This window comes from Ceratotherium simum, chromosome 7, assembly GCF_057802395.1.
Source record: "Ceratotherium simum simum isolate JZ-2026a chromosome 7, ASM5780239v1, whole genome shotgun sequence".
Lineage (NCBI taxonomy): Eukaryota > Metazoa > Chordata > Mammalia > Perissodactyla > Rhinocerotidae > Ceratotherium > Ceratotherium simum.
This window is the reverse complement of record NC_141906.1, coordinates 50,275,240-50,292,569: the sequence shown is the minus strand read 5'-3', so window position 1 is coordinate 50,292,569 and position 17,330 is coordinate 50,275,240. Positions and strand designations below refer to the sequence as shown.

Here is a 17,330-nt window from a genome sequence, read left to right as displayed (position 1 = left end):
ATGAGTTATTTATTAATGATTTCTGCCCTCCTTAGGTAATGTTAACATTGTAGATCTTGATAAATAGAAAACAAAATTCTAGGTTTACATTCTATTCTCTTAGATTAAATGTTAAATTTGTTTATGGTTTGTCAAAAAGCCCTAATGAGGACACAGGCACATATTTTTTGGTGTCACTTACATTTCACTGTGTTTCACTGTGTTACAAGATCTCTTTAAACTGAGCCAGAAATGAACACTAATTAATCATTACACCCCAAACACCAAGCTTCCTGCACATACCATCTTCTGCATTGCCTATTGGAATATAGCAAAAGATTTAATAATCAACTGTATAATTATGATTAATTATGAAACTTTCTAAATCCTAATAATTTTTACTGTATATAAAAGAAGTGGACTCACCTCATCAGGGATGGAAAATAAGACCTCCATGTTTCTGCTCTCTGCCATCCTCCTGTGACTGATGGAAAATCAGTAATATATCTGAAACCTATTTTTTTCCCTGAGCCTTAGAATTCCTCTCAATGCTCGGTTCCAGGCAGCCACTACTGATTACCTAGAGTTAGCATATGAGTGAATACTAATGCGACATCTCTAATTAGAATATAAGGAGCTAGGTCATATATAGATCAAGGGATCACAGGCATTTGGGTAAGAAAGATTGTTAAGGAAGAAATTAGTATAGTGGGTTAAAGAGAAATCAAAGAACTAGATAGATCATTTCTCCAAGAGTAAGCGGTGATATAATTACAATGTAGCCTGAATGGGCTGTGGAACCTGGAGAACACGTAAATGTTACTGTTTACATAGCTAGAACATGGATGCTTCAGACCACTGGAACTATTCTTTTATGTATTAACTCACTTAATACCCACAGCAACATTATATATTGGATACTATTATTATCATCTACCTTTCCTGGAAGCAAACTGAGACCTAGAGAGGGTAAAGAATTCGCCCAAGTTAAACTGGATAACAAAGGTAGAAACTGGGATTTCAATCAGATAATCCAGCTTCAGAGCCAATGTTCCTAACTATAAACTCTGTACCTTCTGCCTCCACACAAGTCTGTTAGAGGAATCAAATGAGAACTTCTGTGTGAACGTGAGTTTTAAAGCACCGGCACATGTAATGAGTTAATATCAGTAATGGACTCCAGAAATGTATGGAGCGATTGATGTTTCAATTTGCAAAGGAGAAAGCCCATTTCGGCACGTGGGTGTGCTGTGACCATTCTATTAGTAAGTGCTAAAAGTATTAGAACCCTTTATTTCACTTGTGTAATGTTTGAATTTTAACATTTTATTATACTAGCCTCAAGAAATTGAAGAGGGGAGTTAATGCAAAATCCCAGTGACTTGCTGTTTATATTTTACTACAGATATTCTGCTGTTTCCAGAAAGTCCTTGAAAGGAGAAACAGTAACCTAGACAACATACTATCCCCTGCAGGGCTATCTCAGGGTTTTGAAGATAGAGTAGGTATTCTATAACTGTTGGTTAAATGAATAAATGAGTTAATTACAATTCTATTTACATTGGGCTTTTTTTTTTTAATTTTTTGTTTATTGCAGTAACATTGGTTTATAACATTGTAAAAATTTCAGGTGTACATCATTATACTTCTATTTCTGCATAGATTACATCATGTTCACCACCAAAATACTAATTACAACCGCTCACCACACACATGTACCGAATTATCCCTTTCACCCTTCTCCCTCCCCTCTTCCCCTCTGGTAACCACCAATCCAATCTCTGTCCCTATGTGTTTGTTTATTGTTGTTATTATCTACTACTCATTGCAGCGTTATTCACAATAGCCAAGACTTGGAAGCAACCTAACTGCCCATCAAGGGATGAATGGATAAAGAAGCTGTGGTATATATACACAATGGAATACTACTCAGCCATAAGAAACGATGAAATCCAGCCATTTGTGACAACGTGGATGGACATTGAGGGTATTATGCAAAGTGAAATAAGTCAGAGGGAGAGGGTCAAATACCGTATGATTTCCTACATTGGGCTTTTAATCAAACAAAATGTCAGCTTCATTTCTGGAGGGCCAGGGTTTAGACTTATTTAGAGTCTCTGAACCTGTGCCAAGAATATGTTTATGTAAACAGAAGCTTTCTGAGGTTCCAGCTCCCTCCTACTCCTCACCAACACACACACCCTTCTCCTATGGTAGCTGCCATCACAATCCCGAAGGTGGAGAAAGCAGGACTTAACGCAAAGGTTCTTTAATATCTGCGTCTCTACTGAGTGGAAGGGAAATTAGTTATGACTGTCGCCAGAATGCAAGAAAATGATATGAAAAGCTAGAAATGGGCTCAACGGTATCTCTGATTTCAAAGGATCAAGCTCCACATATCAGTAAATTAAGGACAAGCCACATGCATAGGACAGTGAGAAAAGCAGTGCAGAAGTGCAAGGCCCTTTTCTAGAAGATCAAAACTCATCTATACAATTTTTTTCTTTTTCTTTTTTTTTTTTTGGTCGTATGCGCTTGAAAAAAATTCACAGCCTCCCTTTGTCTGGGCTTACAATAGTAGAAAATTGAATGTTTTCCAGTGAGAATTTAAAATTCTTGGTAATGTATAAACAAAAGCAGTGTTCATTTTTGGTAAGTTTGCCTTTATTGGCAACTTTACAGCTCCTTCAATGTCAATGCGAATTGATTTGGAACTGTCATTTCAAAAAAAATTCCATGTACCTGAATGTGGGCTATTAATTTAAGCAACAGGTGGTGAAATATTTACACAGAAGAGCTCAGCTTGAAGTTGAAACACAAATGGATAACATTATTATTACTAAATTATAACACAGAGTCATAATAACAGAATCATTGAGATAATCCTAGTGGCATAAGCCAACCACATGTTTGTGTTTATGGGCTAGGACATCTCAACACCCAACAGCAGATCCTGAGGTACTCCTGAGAAAGTTTTCATCTTAAGTGTGGCAAGTGTATATTTCCTTAATATTTTTACTGTTTTGTTCTAAAAAAGAATGACTACAAAGCTTAAACTAGCACTTTATTTGAGATACAGCTCTAAAATAAATCTCTCCTGACATGGATTTATAGGTTGGACTGAAGTATATTTTAACCTCAAGGTTTGGTTATTTTTATGCTATTTTAGATGTTTCTAAAAATTTTAAGTGTCCAATCACATAAATTTCAAATGTCCCTTAAAGCCATTTAGACATTTTTCTCGTTACTGATGATGAGTAAAAATCATTTCTGGAGGCAGCAGTAGATGGGCTTCACTATCTCATTTACCCTGGATATGAGTTTGTTTCATTCCCATTTTTTATAGGCAATAATGCAGCTGTGCAAGGCATTTGCCAATTGTTACTCTCTATTGTGTGTGCACAGGAACTAATTATGACTTAACACTCCAACACTCAGGCAAACCATTCCTCTTGCCCACACATCCCCACAGAGAACAGACACCAGATCTTTCTGAATATTTATGAATGCCAGTATTTTCCAGGACTTTCCTTGTTGTTCAACTATTTTCGGAGTCCACAGTTATAAAAAAGAACCTGAAAGAGACCTTCAAGCTCCCTACCCTTCCAACACACAGCATGATATTCACGTGCTTGACACACTACAAAAGTGAAATAGGCTTGGTATTATTCCTTTAACCTTTTCTCTCAAGGGAAAATTAACAAATGCAAATGAATAGGAGTACAGTTATTACAAAAATAGCTAAATTATACTCCAGTTTCTTTTTAAGTAAAGTCTAAGATGTATTATATTTTGGAAATATTATCGTCAGAGGGTTCGCAGTACCGGTGAGAGCTGATGTGAGGAATGGGCAGAGTAGGGAGGTGGGCGAGTTAGGACAGGGTATATGTAGAGGCCGAGAGCCACACTCAGCAGCAGATACCAGCAAGATACTTTGTGACATCAATTCAGAGATCAGAAGCATTCCAGAGCACTTTGGTGCCCACCAAGATGGGGAACAGCAAGGATGTGAGCTACCCCCTCCAAAATCAACTCCAGAGAAACTATAGAAAAAACAAGGAAAGATGAATTCCAGTATAAGTTAAAAAATAAAAACAAAACAGAAATATCCAACAAGTCTTCGGGAGACTGAAGGCTATGTTGAACTAACTGTTGTGAATGTGAAGAGGATATGAGAGGAAAGTGACTGCAGGCTGGCCAGAGAGGGGATGAGGTAACAAGCAGAGGATTGGTTTGGGAAAAGCTTTTAAAAGTCTTCATCCTGTACTCCACCAGCCCACCTTCATGAGACAGCCTTATACCCTTCATTGCAGGAATCAGCTGTGCCAGGCCGCATCTTTCAGTACAGATACAGATACTGGGGTCTTTGAGGTAAGAGCAGAGCAAAACCACGCAGGGGTGAGGAGCTGCTGGAAACAGATGCGGACTGACCAGCTCTCCTAGGGTGCTCACTCCTCTGCACTCCCCTGCTCCTTGTACGCTGCCTTCTCCAGTGAGGCTTTTGCTGGGGGTTAAAGATTTAAAACCTTGCTAGATTACTTTTCTCATGGGATGATAACAAATGGAAGTGATAAAAATTGATTGGGTACTTTATGAAGCTCTCTGCCCTATCCTTAAACTCACCAGGACTGGGTCTGACCTCGGGTCCTTCCTCAATGCACGTAACCAACAGAGCAGCCGACACTCCTAGGGGAACAGGAGTTTAGAAGCTCAAATGAGAACACTTTAGACTTCTAAGGAGTCCCCTACTTCAAAAACAAAAACAAAAAAAACCTGAATACCATATACTATTTAAAATAGAATTATTGAAACACAGGAACCAATAATTTAGAATATGCATAATGAACATTCAAAAGGAAATAAGGGAAGGGGCCGGCCTGGTGGCGCAAGCGGTTAAGTGTGTGCGCTCCTCTGCGGTGGCCCGGGGTTTGCCGGTTCGGATACTGGGCGTGCACTGACGCACCACTTGTCAGGCCATGCTGTGGCAGTGTCCCATATAAAGGGGAGGAAGATGGGCATGGATGTTAGCCCAGGGCCAGTCTTCCTCAGCAAAAAGAGGAAGATTGGCAGATGTTAGCTCAGGACCAATCTTCCTCACATAAAAAAGAAAATAAGGGAAGATATTGGAATTATGATATAAGAAAAATAAATCATAAGTAAAATAAATTGTAGTATTAGGTATAAAATATACTAATTGAAATGAGGAATTAAAGCATTAATTAAGGTCGGGAAATATATAGAATAAGTAGGAGAAGGATACAGCTTGGGGGAAAAAAATACCATTGGGTTGAAAGAGCAGAATGAAACTCTAGCCCAAAAGACACAAGAAGAGAATGAAGAGACTAAAAAATATATAACATGAGCACTAAAAGATATAGAAGACAGAATTTAAACTGTCAGAGTACACACTAGGCATACTAAAAAGACATAAAATTAAAAATGGGTATGAGAAAATAGATGAAAAAATAATGAATAAAAAGCCAGTATTAAAGATAAAAGAGAACTGAACTGAAACTGTCAGACAGGAGAAAAATTCAAATTTAGACATATTATGGGATATTTTTTAAATGTCAAAGAAGAGGAGAAACTTCTAAATGCTTCTAAGAGAAAAAGCAGGTTACCTCTAAAAGAACAAGAATCAGAGAGGCATCAGAATTGTCACTAGTAATCCTAGATGTGAGAAGAAAATGGAGATTTTTTTGTATTGAAGGAAAATAATCTTGAACCAAATTTTCTATCATATGTAAAACTGTAATAAAAAATATTTTCAGTCATAAAATGTCTCAAATCATTTGCCACTTGAAGTAAAACACTTTTAAGAGGAAATACTAAAATAATAAGAGACACAGGAAATGGTACAAGAGATATATGAATTAAGGGTGCTCACTTATTTTAATGAAATTTATTGGTGTTTATAATAAAGGTAAGACCAAATACAGAAAAATGAAATAATATATATAAGAAATAGAATCAAAGACAAAGAGCTTTTGGTGATTGGGTATGGGGAGAAAAAAGGACACATAAGAAAGGACTGAACTACTTGAGTTGGAAGAAGGAAGATATAGATGATGAGGTATTTAATAAGGTTGTGGCAGTAAATAAATATGACGAGATCTTCAATTAATAGCAACGACATGAGAAATAAAAATAAAATTACTAATCCTTATATCCAGTGAAGAAAATATCATCTATCAAAAAGAAAAGGGGAGAAATAGGGGAAAAAAAGATTACAATAAATAGAACATATAAGTAAAATGTCAAATAAATCGTAATACTTTTATAGTAAAAGTGTTTAATCACTTATTAAGACAAATACACTCAGATGTGATTTTTAAAAAGTAAAAACATAGTTCAAATAACGTCAAACATTAAGAGATTATGCCAGAAAGATTAAAAACAAAAAGACAAAAAGTGATATATCAAAGATATATGAAAAGAAGCTGGAATGGAAATAATAATTGACACAAAGAGATTTTTAAGACAAAAGATGTCAGAAGAGACAGAGAAGATTTGGTATATATTATAAAAAGGAGCAATGAACAAGAAGACGTATAGCCATCATAAACATACATACACCTAACTTTGCATTCTCAAAATAATGGCTAACGATTATGTAGAAAAGAGATAAATCAAAAATTACAGAGGCCGGCCTGGTGGCACAGCGATTAAGTTCACACGTTCTGCTTCGGCGGCCTAGGGTGCACAGGTTCGGATCCCGGGCACGGACCAACACACCGCTTATCAACCCATGCTGTGCCGGCATCCCATATAAAGTAGAGGAAGATGGGTATGGATGTTAGGCCAGGGCCAATCTTCCTCAGCAAAAAGAGGAGGATTGGCAACAGATGTTAGTCAGGGCTGATCTTCCTCAAAAAAAAAAAAAAATTATAATCAGAGATTGTATTATGTGTCTATCAGAAACTGATCATTCAAGCACACATGAATATAAACAGAAATGAAGTTAAAAATATAACCCATACCATTAATCGACTTTGTACTAGGTATTTAACATACATTATACTACTCATTTCTCACAAAATTTCTTTAAGGAATATATTTTTATCTCTATTTTACAGGTAAGGAAACTGATGTTTAGAGAGACTGAATAATTTGCCTCAATCGCAGACCAGTGGACGGAAGAGCTGATATTAAGAATCCCCCCATGTCTGACCAGATATCAATCCTGGCTGCCTCCTGCCATACCAGCCTCACCAGAAAAAAACCAAGACCTCCAATGTGCACACACACTCCCAGGCCACATTCTGAGTCAATACTGACCAAACTGGGGAACAGTCCCATTGTCATCAGAGGAAAAGGAGTCTCACAGACTTGATGCAAACAGACAAGAGAGGCATATTATGGGGCTAGGACTGAGGGCGTGGGTTTAGAGGTTCCTTACACTGAGTTCCAAAGCCTTGCTTCATTAGATTTGTGACCTCAGGTGAGTTACTTAACTTTCCTAAGCCTATGTGTCTTCAGTTGCAGAGCAGATATAAAAAGGGAAACCCTCGTAGAATTGCTTCGAAGATTAAATGAAATAATACATAAGTCCTGTGCCTGTTTCAAAGTTGTTACTAAGTAAAAAAAAAAAAAAAATTGTATAATTATTACTTGGCAAGGGTTATTGGTAGAACTGTCAACGGCTTAAACAGAAGACTTCAAATGGTTAGTCTCTACCCTAGGAAAGCCATTCCTGAAAGAACCTGGTGGAGTTCAGTTTCTTTCCAGTCTCCTTAGTAGCTAATGGAGGAATGCCCTGCATTGCTTCAGAAAAGAGATTGCAAGTCTTATTTATAGTATTTGAGATCTTGGGTGAGGAAACGGTGATGATTAGTATAGCAATCCAATGACCCTGTCTCGTCCACACCTATGGGTAGTATTGGTGGGCAAATCCACTGGGCATGAGACTTGATATTGCAAGCAGTTTCTCGTAGTCACTGTCTCATGATACACATGGCCAGTAATAAAAACAAGGAATGCCTCCTTTGAGATTCTAAGAGTTTTTGTATTGTAATATAAATTTATTCAGAACAGAATGCAGTAAAGGGTCTTGGGCTACTGCTGAATTTCAGTAGTGTTGACAGAAACTGGGAATTATGGAGCAGTATCTGCAATGTTGCTGCCTAGGGAAGAGATTACACTTGCTTTTCAGCGTGTGGCCCATGGACCAGTAGCATCAGCATCAGTAAGGACCTTGTTAGAAATGCAGAATATTAGACCACACCAGACCTACAGTTTCAGAACCTGCATTTAACAAGATTCACAGGTGATCCATAAGCACTTCAGAGTTTGAAAAACAACTGGGATATACGGAGTTCTGCTATATGATCTCAGGAAGCAGATGATCAAGGTTGTGGGAGTAATCCAGATGAGGAATGGTTGTGGTCTGAAATAGGGTAGTGATGGGAAGGGGTGGATGGATTTGAAAATATTTTGGACTCATAGTTGATGGGCCTTGGTAACTGGTTAGAGTTAGGACAAGTACTAAAAGAAACTGTAACAATAAAAGTATAAATAAAAAGTTTGTCTTCCCAGAACATCTCACGGTTTTCCTCTCCCTCTCCCCAAAAAGAAGGACAACTATTAAGTTCAGAGTAGAGTGCAATTTGAGGTCATGGTCCAGTAAATAAAGCTTTTGTTGTGACAAGCAGGCAGGTTACAAGATTAGCTTCCATACAACATCACTCTTTCTTGTCTCTGGTCAGTTTACTCTCTTTGAAATGTTTTACCTTCATGTGATTGGAAGAATAAAATATGCCTGAAGTTGCCTACCCTTTAGAAGCTAGCCCTCTCCCATAGAAAGGCCTAATATTGGATTACAACTACTCTGCTCTACGCATTAGGAAAAACAATCCCCCCCACCCATTCCATTATGTCTATCTTTACTCTCCTCCTCTTATGTCAGAGATGGCAAAATATCAAAGATTTTGATGATGGTTTGGGACTAGGTGAAAAAAAAGTCGTCAATCTCTTAATCCTGCCCTTGTTTCGAGGCAGTAAAATCTGACTACATCTAGGCAAAATGACTTCTCAGGTGCCAGGCACTCCACAAAAGGATTTGCTGCAGAACCCTCCATTCATACCTAAGTGATTTTTTCCCCCAGATCATCTCCTCTACATATCTCCCTCTATAATTTATGTTAAAAGTAAATGGTGCTTTCCGCATCTGGCTGTGACTGTGTAACTGGTACTAGACCAGCCCTCTCACTGTAAACAAAAAGAACATGAACACGACATAGGAAACAACAGCTTTCAGATGTTGGACAACAGGCAGTGCTGGACTGTGAGGTCTGAGAGAAGAAAAAACAGCAAAATAAACCCTTTGACCACCAGGTAGGTATCACCAGGTACTTCCCATTCTAGGTGCAAGGAGAGGGGATCCGGAAGAGTATAGTAGTCTCATGATCAGGTTTCATACTTATGATATTATATTTATTGTAAAAAAACTGAACACTTTCCCCCTAAAATCTGGATTTAGGCATGGGTGTTCACTGTTAAGACTCCAATTCAACATGGCACTGGGGGTCCTATACAGTGCAACCAAAGAAGAAATAAACACAAAGAAGAAAATAAAATTGTTTTTATTTGTCAATAATAATAAAAAAATAATTTATGTATAAAATACTAAAGAGACTAAAAAACCCTGCTAAAACTATAAATTTAGCACAATCACAGAATATAAGGTCAATAGAAAACATCAATTGTATTTCAATATACTATCAACAAATAATTGGAATTTCAAGTTAAAAAGGCAATTTAAAACAGCATTAAAAATCATGATGACTTAGGCATGAATTTCTCATGTATAAGATCTTCACACTAAAAGCTACAAAACATTACTGAGGAAAATTAAAGAGCAAAATAAATGGAGAAATATACTATGTGTAAAGATAGAGAGGAAGAGTTGCTATTGTTAAGACAATTCTCTCCAAATTAAATGATAAGTTCATACAAATTATACTCAAAGCCAACTGTAGAAATTGATAAGCTGATACTAAAATTAATATAGACATGCAAAAAACAAAGGATAGGCAAAATAATTTTGAAAAAGAGGAAAAAAGAAGATGTAGTCTAGTTATTTTCAATACTTATTATAGAGCTATAGTAATCAAGATAGTGTGGCATTGGTGTAAGAATAGACATATAGATTGAGGGAAAAGAACAGAGAATTGAGAAGGAAACACACAGTTACATGGTCAATTGAATTTTCAACAAAGGTGTAAAAGTAATTCAGTGGAAATGGATAGAATATCAACAAGTGGTTGTGGATAATTAATGTTCAACAAATGGTGCCAGAATTCTTTTACAAACAACAAATGTTGGATATGTGATTAAAATAAAAATGACTTAATTCCACATCACATCATACACAAAAATTTATAAAAATGGATTTGAACCTAAATATAAAAGCTAAAGATACAAAAGTCTTAGAAGAAACTATAGGAAAAAAAAAAATTGTAAACTTGGAGTATAAAAAGGATTTCTTGGACAGGACACAAAAAGCATGAACCATATGAAGAAAAAATTGGATTAATCAAATTTAAAATTTACCTGCTCTTCAAAAGGCACCATTAAGCAAAGGAAAAGGCAAGCCTCAGACTGGGTACAAATAATTGCAAATTGGCAAATGACTTGTATCTAGAATATATTAAAGAACTCATGATGGAAAACAAGAAAATCAATGACTCAGTTTAAAAGCAGACAAAAGATTTGAACTGATACTTCACAAAGAAGATACACAAATGTCTAATAAACACATGAAAAGATGTTTATCATGAAAATGTGAACTAAAACTACCATGAGATTCCACTACATACCCATTGGAATGGCCAATATTAAAAGAAGACTGACCCTACCATGTCTTGGCAAGTATGTGAAGCAACTAGAGCTCTCATTCATTGCTTTTGACTGTAAAATAGTACAACCACTTTGGAAAACAGTTTGGCAATTTCTTATAGAATTAATCATACCCTTATAGGTAGTGGGCACAAATGTATCACTCAGATTTCCCTCCAAGAAAGGACACGTTACACAGTTGTAAGAAGTGTGTTTAGCTGATAGTTACCAGCTGTTAGCTCTGTAACGGCCTGCGTTATCTTTCAAGCTGAGATCACGCTATTCTCAGTATGGCCCCCAACTAATGATTGACTGAGCAAGAAGGTAACACAAGATCCTAGCTGTTTCTGCACAATATGAGGATGCCTTTCATTGGTGATCTTTGATCTCAAGCTCCCTGTTGGGCTATCAGAGTCCTCTTCAGGTCTTTATTGCTGTCTGATATTTTCCCTTAATCAATCCTGCTTCACGCCTTTTTCTTTTCACAGGTGTTACACTCCAATAAAATTTTTGCACTCCTAACTCCCTCTCAGTGTCTGCTTCCCAGAAAACCCAACCTATGACAGTTGGCACTACAAATGGTGTGAGAAAGCAAGTTGTAAAATGGGGTTGGGGGACTGGATTACCCATCAACTAGTTGTGAATGAAGACTCCATCCCTGGTGGTAGGCAGTGTGAAGACAGCCCCTGGCACAAGAATGGCAGTCCAATTGTTAAAACTTTCATCTGTTGTGAGCTGGGATAATGCTGGTGGAGGAGAATGCACTGGTGGGTGTGATGATAAATATAAGGATAATGGAACTGGATGGTTATTATCAAGTTGCCTTGATGTCTTATAGGCAGATAGTTGAAAACTGAGAACAATTAACAAACAATTGGTAATTAAGTAGGAGACTTATAGAGTTCCTCTGGTAGCTTACAAAGAAGCCTTCATTTTATATAGTGAATGAGCTTAAAACAACTACAGATCAAGACAGTTGAATACTCAGCCAAGGCAGAAGTGTTATTCCAAAATCATGGCCCTAATTTGGAAAACCGGGGATCCTGACACATAGGATGGGAATATTCGGGTTGATGACTCCAAAATGTTCCCAGATCTCTGTAAACTTTCTGGGCCTGTAGAAGTGGCCCATCTCTGCCTATTAAAGCTAGCACTCTACCTATGCAGAAAAATAATACACAATTATTTCACCCAAAAGGCAAAAGTGACCACCTCAAATCTGCCCCACTTCCTCTCCTGGCTGCCATCCCTATAACTCTTAGGGTTAAGTCACAGTATCACCCATCCAGGGGCATGCTGTGCCTGATAAAGGAGAAAAAGGACTTCACACCAAAGATGCTGTCTTTCTCAGAAAATTAATCTGTGATATCACATGATCAAGTAATTCCGTCTCTAGATATTTACCAAAGAAGATTAATAACTGAGTTCTCTGAGAAGCAGACATCGAGATGGGATTATATGTACAAGAGATTTATTGGAAGAAACACAAAAGGTAAAGGGGGTGTTTTATGTGGAGAGCCTTCAGAGAATAATATGGGTCTGGCACCTGTGAAAAAAGAGAATGAAGGAAGGATTCAGTAGGAATAATCTCACGCTGTAGTTTTGAGAAAGCCTCTGCCTGACTGATGGGATACCCCAAGAAAATATGGCCTGCTAGGGTTCTGTGTTGGGTGAAAATGGCACAGCTTTGGGCTTAGTCATTGGCTAGGAACAGCCTGGGGGAAGTGTGACATTGGCATGACTGCCACTACAGCAGATACAAAGGTGTGACAGCTGGAAATTGTCAGTCAACTGTGCTCCCTGGAGCAAGCCATCTTTGAAAGGATATCTGACCAGTACAATCACATGGCCATAAAAATAACACACGACTACACGAAGAACTGTATGCAAATGTTCATAGAAACTTCATTCATAATAGTCCAAAGCAGTAAACAATCCAATCTCGACGTATAGTGATAGAAATTTGATCAGGGGTTACTTGGGGCAAGGATTTCAGGAGAATTGATTACCAAGGGTCAGAAGAGAACTTTTGGTGCTAATGAAATGTTCAATATCTTGATTGAGGCCATGATTACATGGATGTATATGTTTGGCAAATTTATTATGCTATACTCTAAAAATGGTTATATTTTATTTTATGCAAATTACATACCTATTAAGTAGATTGAAAAATAAATGTCTGCTTGAATAATCCAATATTAGGAGCACCCCTTGTTTTTCTATGTCAACTAACTAATAAAATTCAATTCAATTCAATAAATATCCAGCAGAGGCTACTAGGTTATATACTTCCCGTATGACAACACATAAAAACAAAACTTTTAAAGTATATGTCTTTATTCTTTTTCTGCAAATGAAGTAGTGGAGGCTCTGCAATATTAGTTTTCTTAACAGAAACCACACCGCTCCTGTGGGGTAGAGTCATGTCAATGTGATACCAAATTCTAGTTCTTCCACTCGGCTCTATTGCCTCATATTTTGATAGGATAATAAAAATCCAGGAAACCAGGAAACGCTTCACACCATCAGTTTACATACTGGGCTGGAGTATAGTTCAAAAAAAGAAAATTAAATCTGATAATATCCTAAAATGCTTATAATTATTTTGCTTCTCAACCCTGTAATTTAAGTGACTCACTGTGTAATAATAATAATAACAATAATAATAATAGTACTCTACCAGAAATTGATGGACTGCTATTCTCCCTGAGTTTTTCATTAATAAATTCATAATATAGCTCTTCTGAAATTACGTTTCATCAGCTATTTCCAAGATTCTTTAATACACTAAAGAGAGTTACAAAGTTAGTAGGAAAAAAATGGATTTTCAGAGCAGATTTTAAGATAGTTAAAGCCATTTATTTTGAAAGACAATTGTGTGTTAAAATCCTTCAGAGAAAATTAGGAAAACTGCCTTTGCAGACACATGTCAAGGAAGCAAGCACCCAAAAGATAAATAATAGTAAGAGGAAAATACAGATCAATACACCTGGAACAAAAAAAAAAAAAATCAAGAAGGCAATTTAAAAATGGATTTCAGTAAATTGGAATCAAGTGATTTATATAAACTAGGATCATGTGAATCTATTTGTTCTTAGTTCCAGTGAAGATGCAAGTAACACTACAGGTATTACAGCTCACATATAAAACAAAACAAAACCTAAAAAAGAAAGAAAAAAAATCCCGTTTCAGTACAGAAAATTTAGTAAGGGTGTCAGAATATTAATACTCACTTGTTCTTTGATGCACAAGTACTGCTTTAATTTTCAGTTACCACACCATTAAAAGGGCCAAACTTTATTACTCATTAGTCATTGTGAGTCCCTTGTTTTGTCTGAGATTTCAAGCTCATAAGAATTTTCATTTACATTGAGGTAACACTTCATTTGTATTTCATTGCCTCTGTATGTATGCTACAATCTGAACGTTTGTGTTCCCCCAAATTCATATGTTGAAACCTAATCCCCAATGTGATGGTATTTGGAGGTGGGGCTTTTGAGAGGTGATTGAGTCATGAGAGTGGAGCCCTCATGAATGGGATTAGTGCCTTATAAAAGAGGACCCAGAGGTCCCTTGCTCTTTCTGCCATGTGAGGTTACAGCAAAATGATGGCTGTCTATGAACCAGGAAGTGGGTCTTAACCAGACACTCAATCTACCAGCATCTTGATCTTGGACTTCGCAGCCTCCAGAACAGTCAGAAACAAATTTCTGTTGTTTATAAACCACCTAGTCTATGGGTACAATTTGTTATAGCAGCCTGAATGGACTAAAGCAATCTATTTCTGGACATGGGACACGCTAGTCAATCATAAGTAGCAATTTCTTATATTTTTCTTAAACAACCACAATTTAATTGGCTTTTTTCTTGTCCTCAAAAATGATTCATTTAGTTTCTAATATATAGTGTACGGTGAAGTGATATTTACTTCTTTTGTCATTTATTGTATAGTGAAGTGATATTTACTTCTTTCGTCCCTTAATGACATATATTTGATGAACATACTGTTACTAATTTGAAAAAATATCTCAGATCACATGATCTCTTTCTTGCTAAGAAAATATTTTACCACATATAATAGGGGTTTCTTGACCTCTGGGGAAATAAAGTCCTTTTGTTTTTCTCTCATCTCTTTATTCTATCCACAAAGAAGAGTTATGCTAATACAATTGGTCAGATCCTAAAATACATTTTGGACAAGTATTTTTCAAGTATGAAACCTCATAGAAATAACTTGGCCTATACCACACAATCCTATCCTGTAGTTCCTTTTCCACTGGTCCTAGAAAGTTTGACTTTTCATTCAACAGGTATTGTAAAATCTGAGACTCATGTGTGGCTATTGGGCTAGTTTTTCTGATTTCTCTGGCTGTAGAGTTCTATACTTCGATTTACGAGCACAACCTCCAAAACCATAAAGTTTGATGTGATCTTTTCTGCCTATCTTATGTAACTTTTTCTTCAGTGACATTGCCAAGAAGAGGAATATTGGAGTCAAATCAAGTTTCAGGTATTTCTGAATTTCATGGCCCAACGCTATGAAAATAAATTTTAATTCAACACTGTAAATATTCTTGATTTTCAACATGCTCAACAAAGTACTGAGTAACAGAACTAAAGCCAAAGGAAAACATGATAGAATCAGGTTTTTACTTACTATAAATGAGTGGGATAAGTACATTCCTTATGAATAAGATCTTAGAAAGTGATTTTTTCAGTGTAAGTTTCTACTGAGGAACAACAACAAACAAAGGTATAAAGATACCTAAGTGAGTATAAAACAGAAACCCCAACATAGGCAAACTTCCAATGGATTAAAAGAGAAAAGAACTTGTTCAACAATTCTTGAATTTCCTCTTCAATTCTAAGAGTATAAAAGGTTTCAGAGAGTAGAGCAAGGAATGATTGATAAAGTGACTTCTTTGGAGAAAGTAGTTGTCATAGTTGGAGACCAAATTTCCCTCGCTCACTCTCGCCACAGCTTTGGGGAAAGGATATATGATGCTATCTTCTAATCCTCATCGTTAAGGGAGCTCAAGGTGGGTCGCTAAAGAAGAGTGAATTATGTATCATGTAGTCGGGGTATACAGAGGACTGGTGCCTGCCTCACACCTGAAGAAGCCTTAGCACCAAAGCTTGAACATATTAGGACTCTCTGCTAGAAAATCTGCTAGAGTGAAATAGAAAGGTTGGCTAACTGCTTGGATGGTGGAGACAGGAGATTTCAGCAATGTGATAGGCATACTCTCCCGGGGTTCGTTGTGATAAGGGATGCCTCAGTGTCTCTCAGAAATGAGCCATAGTCCATGTGAGAGACGAAGTCAATACAAGATCATCAAGAAGATTGCCTGAAGGGTCTAGCAATTTCAGCCCAAGGAGGCTAGAATTTTATCATTGGTTGCCCATAAGTGGAGGCAGGAGTCAAGCAACCACCCAGGCTAGAGATGCATCACCCTGGCCTAATGAACCTCTGGAGGTGAGGTTTCTACAGGAAGCTTCCTAAGAGCCCAAAGAACACCAAGCCAGTTTATAAAGTTAGCAGTTCAAGTAAAACCTGTGTTAATGCCTTGGCTCGCCTCTCTCTCCCCTGCTTTAATAGTGACCAGGTCCAAAATAACATTTAGGAATAATGGAGGTAAGGGGAGGGGAAACCAGCCACTATTCTCAGTGCAGACTTTTGGGCTAGGGAAAGGAAGATTTAATGCTAAATTAAGTTGAAATTTAGACTATAATTGGACTGCATAATTCCATAATTGAGGGTGTATATGTGACTTAAAATAATTAAAGGCCTTTCTGTTTCCCAAAAATAAGCATAAAAGATATGGGCCTCTCGATGAGCAGTGAAGATGACCGCACTGAATTAAATTTAAAGGAACAGTGGGATAAACAGATAGAATTACATTTTTGTTACGAGACATATGGCATGATTGTTCAACACACTAGTTATACTTATCATGTGCCAGGAAACATACAAATGTTACTTCATTTTTCACTTAAGATTTGTCCTATGTGGTAAATATTATAATTCCTATTTTACAAAGGAGAACAGTAAATTCAACCATGCTAACCTAGCTGTCCAAGGACACTAAATAGCTGAGCTGGAATTTGAGCTCAGGTAAATTTCAGTATGAACACTATGTACTTTGTACCATATAAAATATTGGCTTTCTAACAACTCCAAATGTATAATGGGTTACCCTGTTGAGTAGAGTTTGCCATCATCATAAAAAATTCAATGAGATTTCAATAATAATTATGCAGATAATTTCTTACATGCTAAGCTCTGGAGGCATTTCATTCACTTCAATAATTCAAAGTAAAAAAAAGTTTATAAGGAAGACAGTATTTCAGAGCCCAAATTACTTTTGACTATGTATATAATTATCACACAATAAAATAGTAAGAGGTAAGAGCATAAGATAAATGAAAATATATTTTACAACCAAATGGGAATGCTGTATATCCAAGGTAGAATTTTGTATTTGATTAATGCCCCCAATTTGACAAATCAGGAC

General features: G+C 36.8%; 1 long non-coding RNA gene across 1 annotated transcript in view; it reads left to right on the top strand.

Moving 5' to 3' along the window:
- LOC147916674 (uncharacterized) overlaps nucleotides 1–8,507 on the top strand; it is a 221,352-nt gene extending 212,845 nt beyond the window's left edge. Inside the window, exon 5 of the long non-coding RNA XR_015552715.1 lies at nucleotides 7,056–8,507. This is a non-coding gene — a long non-coding RNA (uncharacterized LOC147916674). The remainder of the gene's footprint in view (nucleotides 1–7,055) is intronic.
- The last annotated feature ends 8,823 nt before the right edge of the window (nucleotides 8,508–17,330 follow it).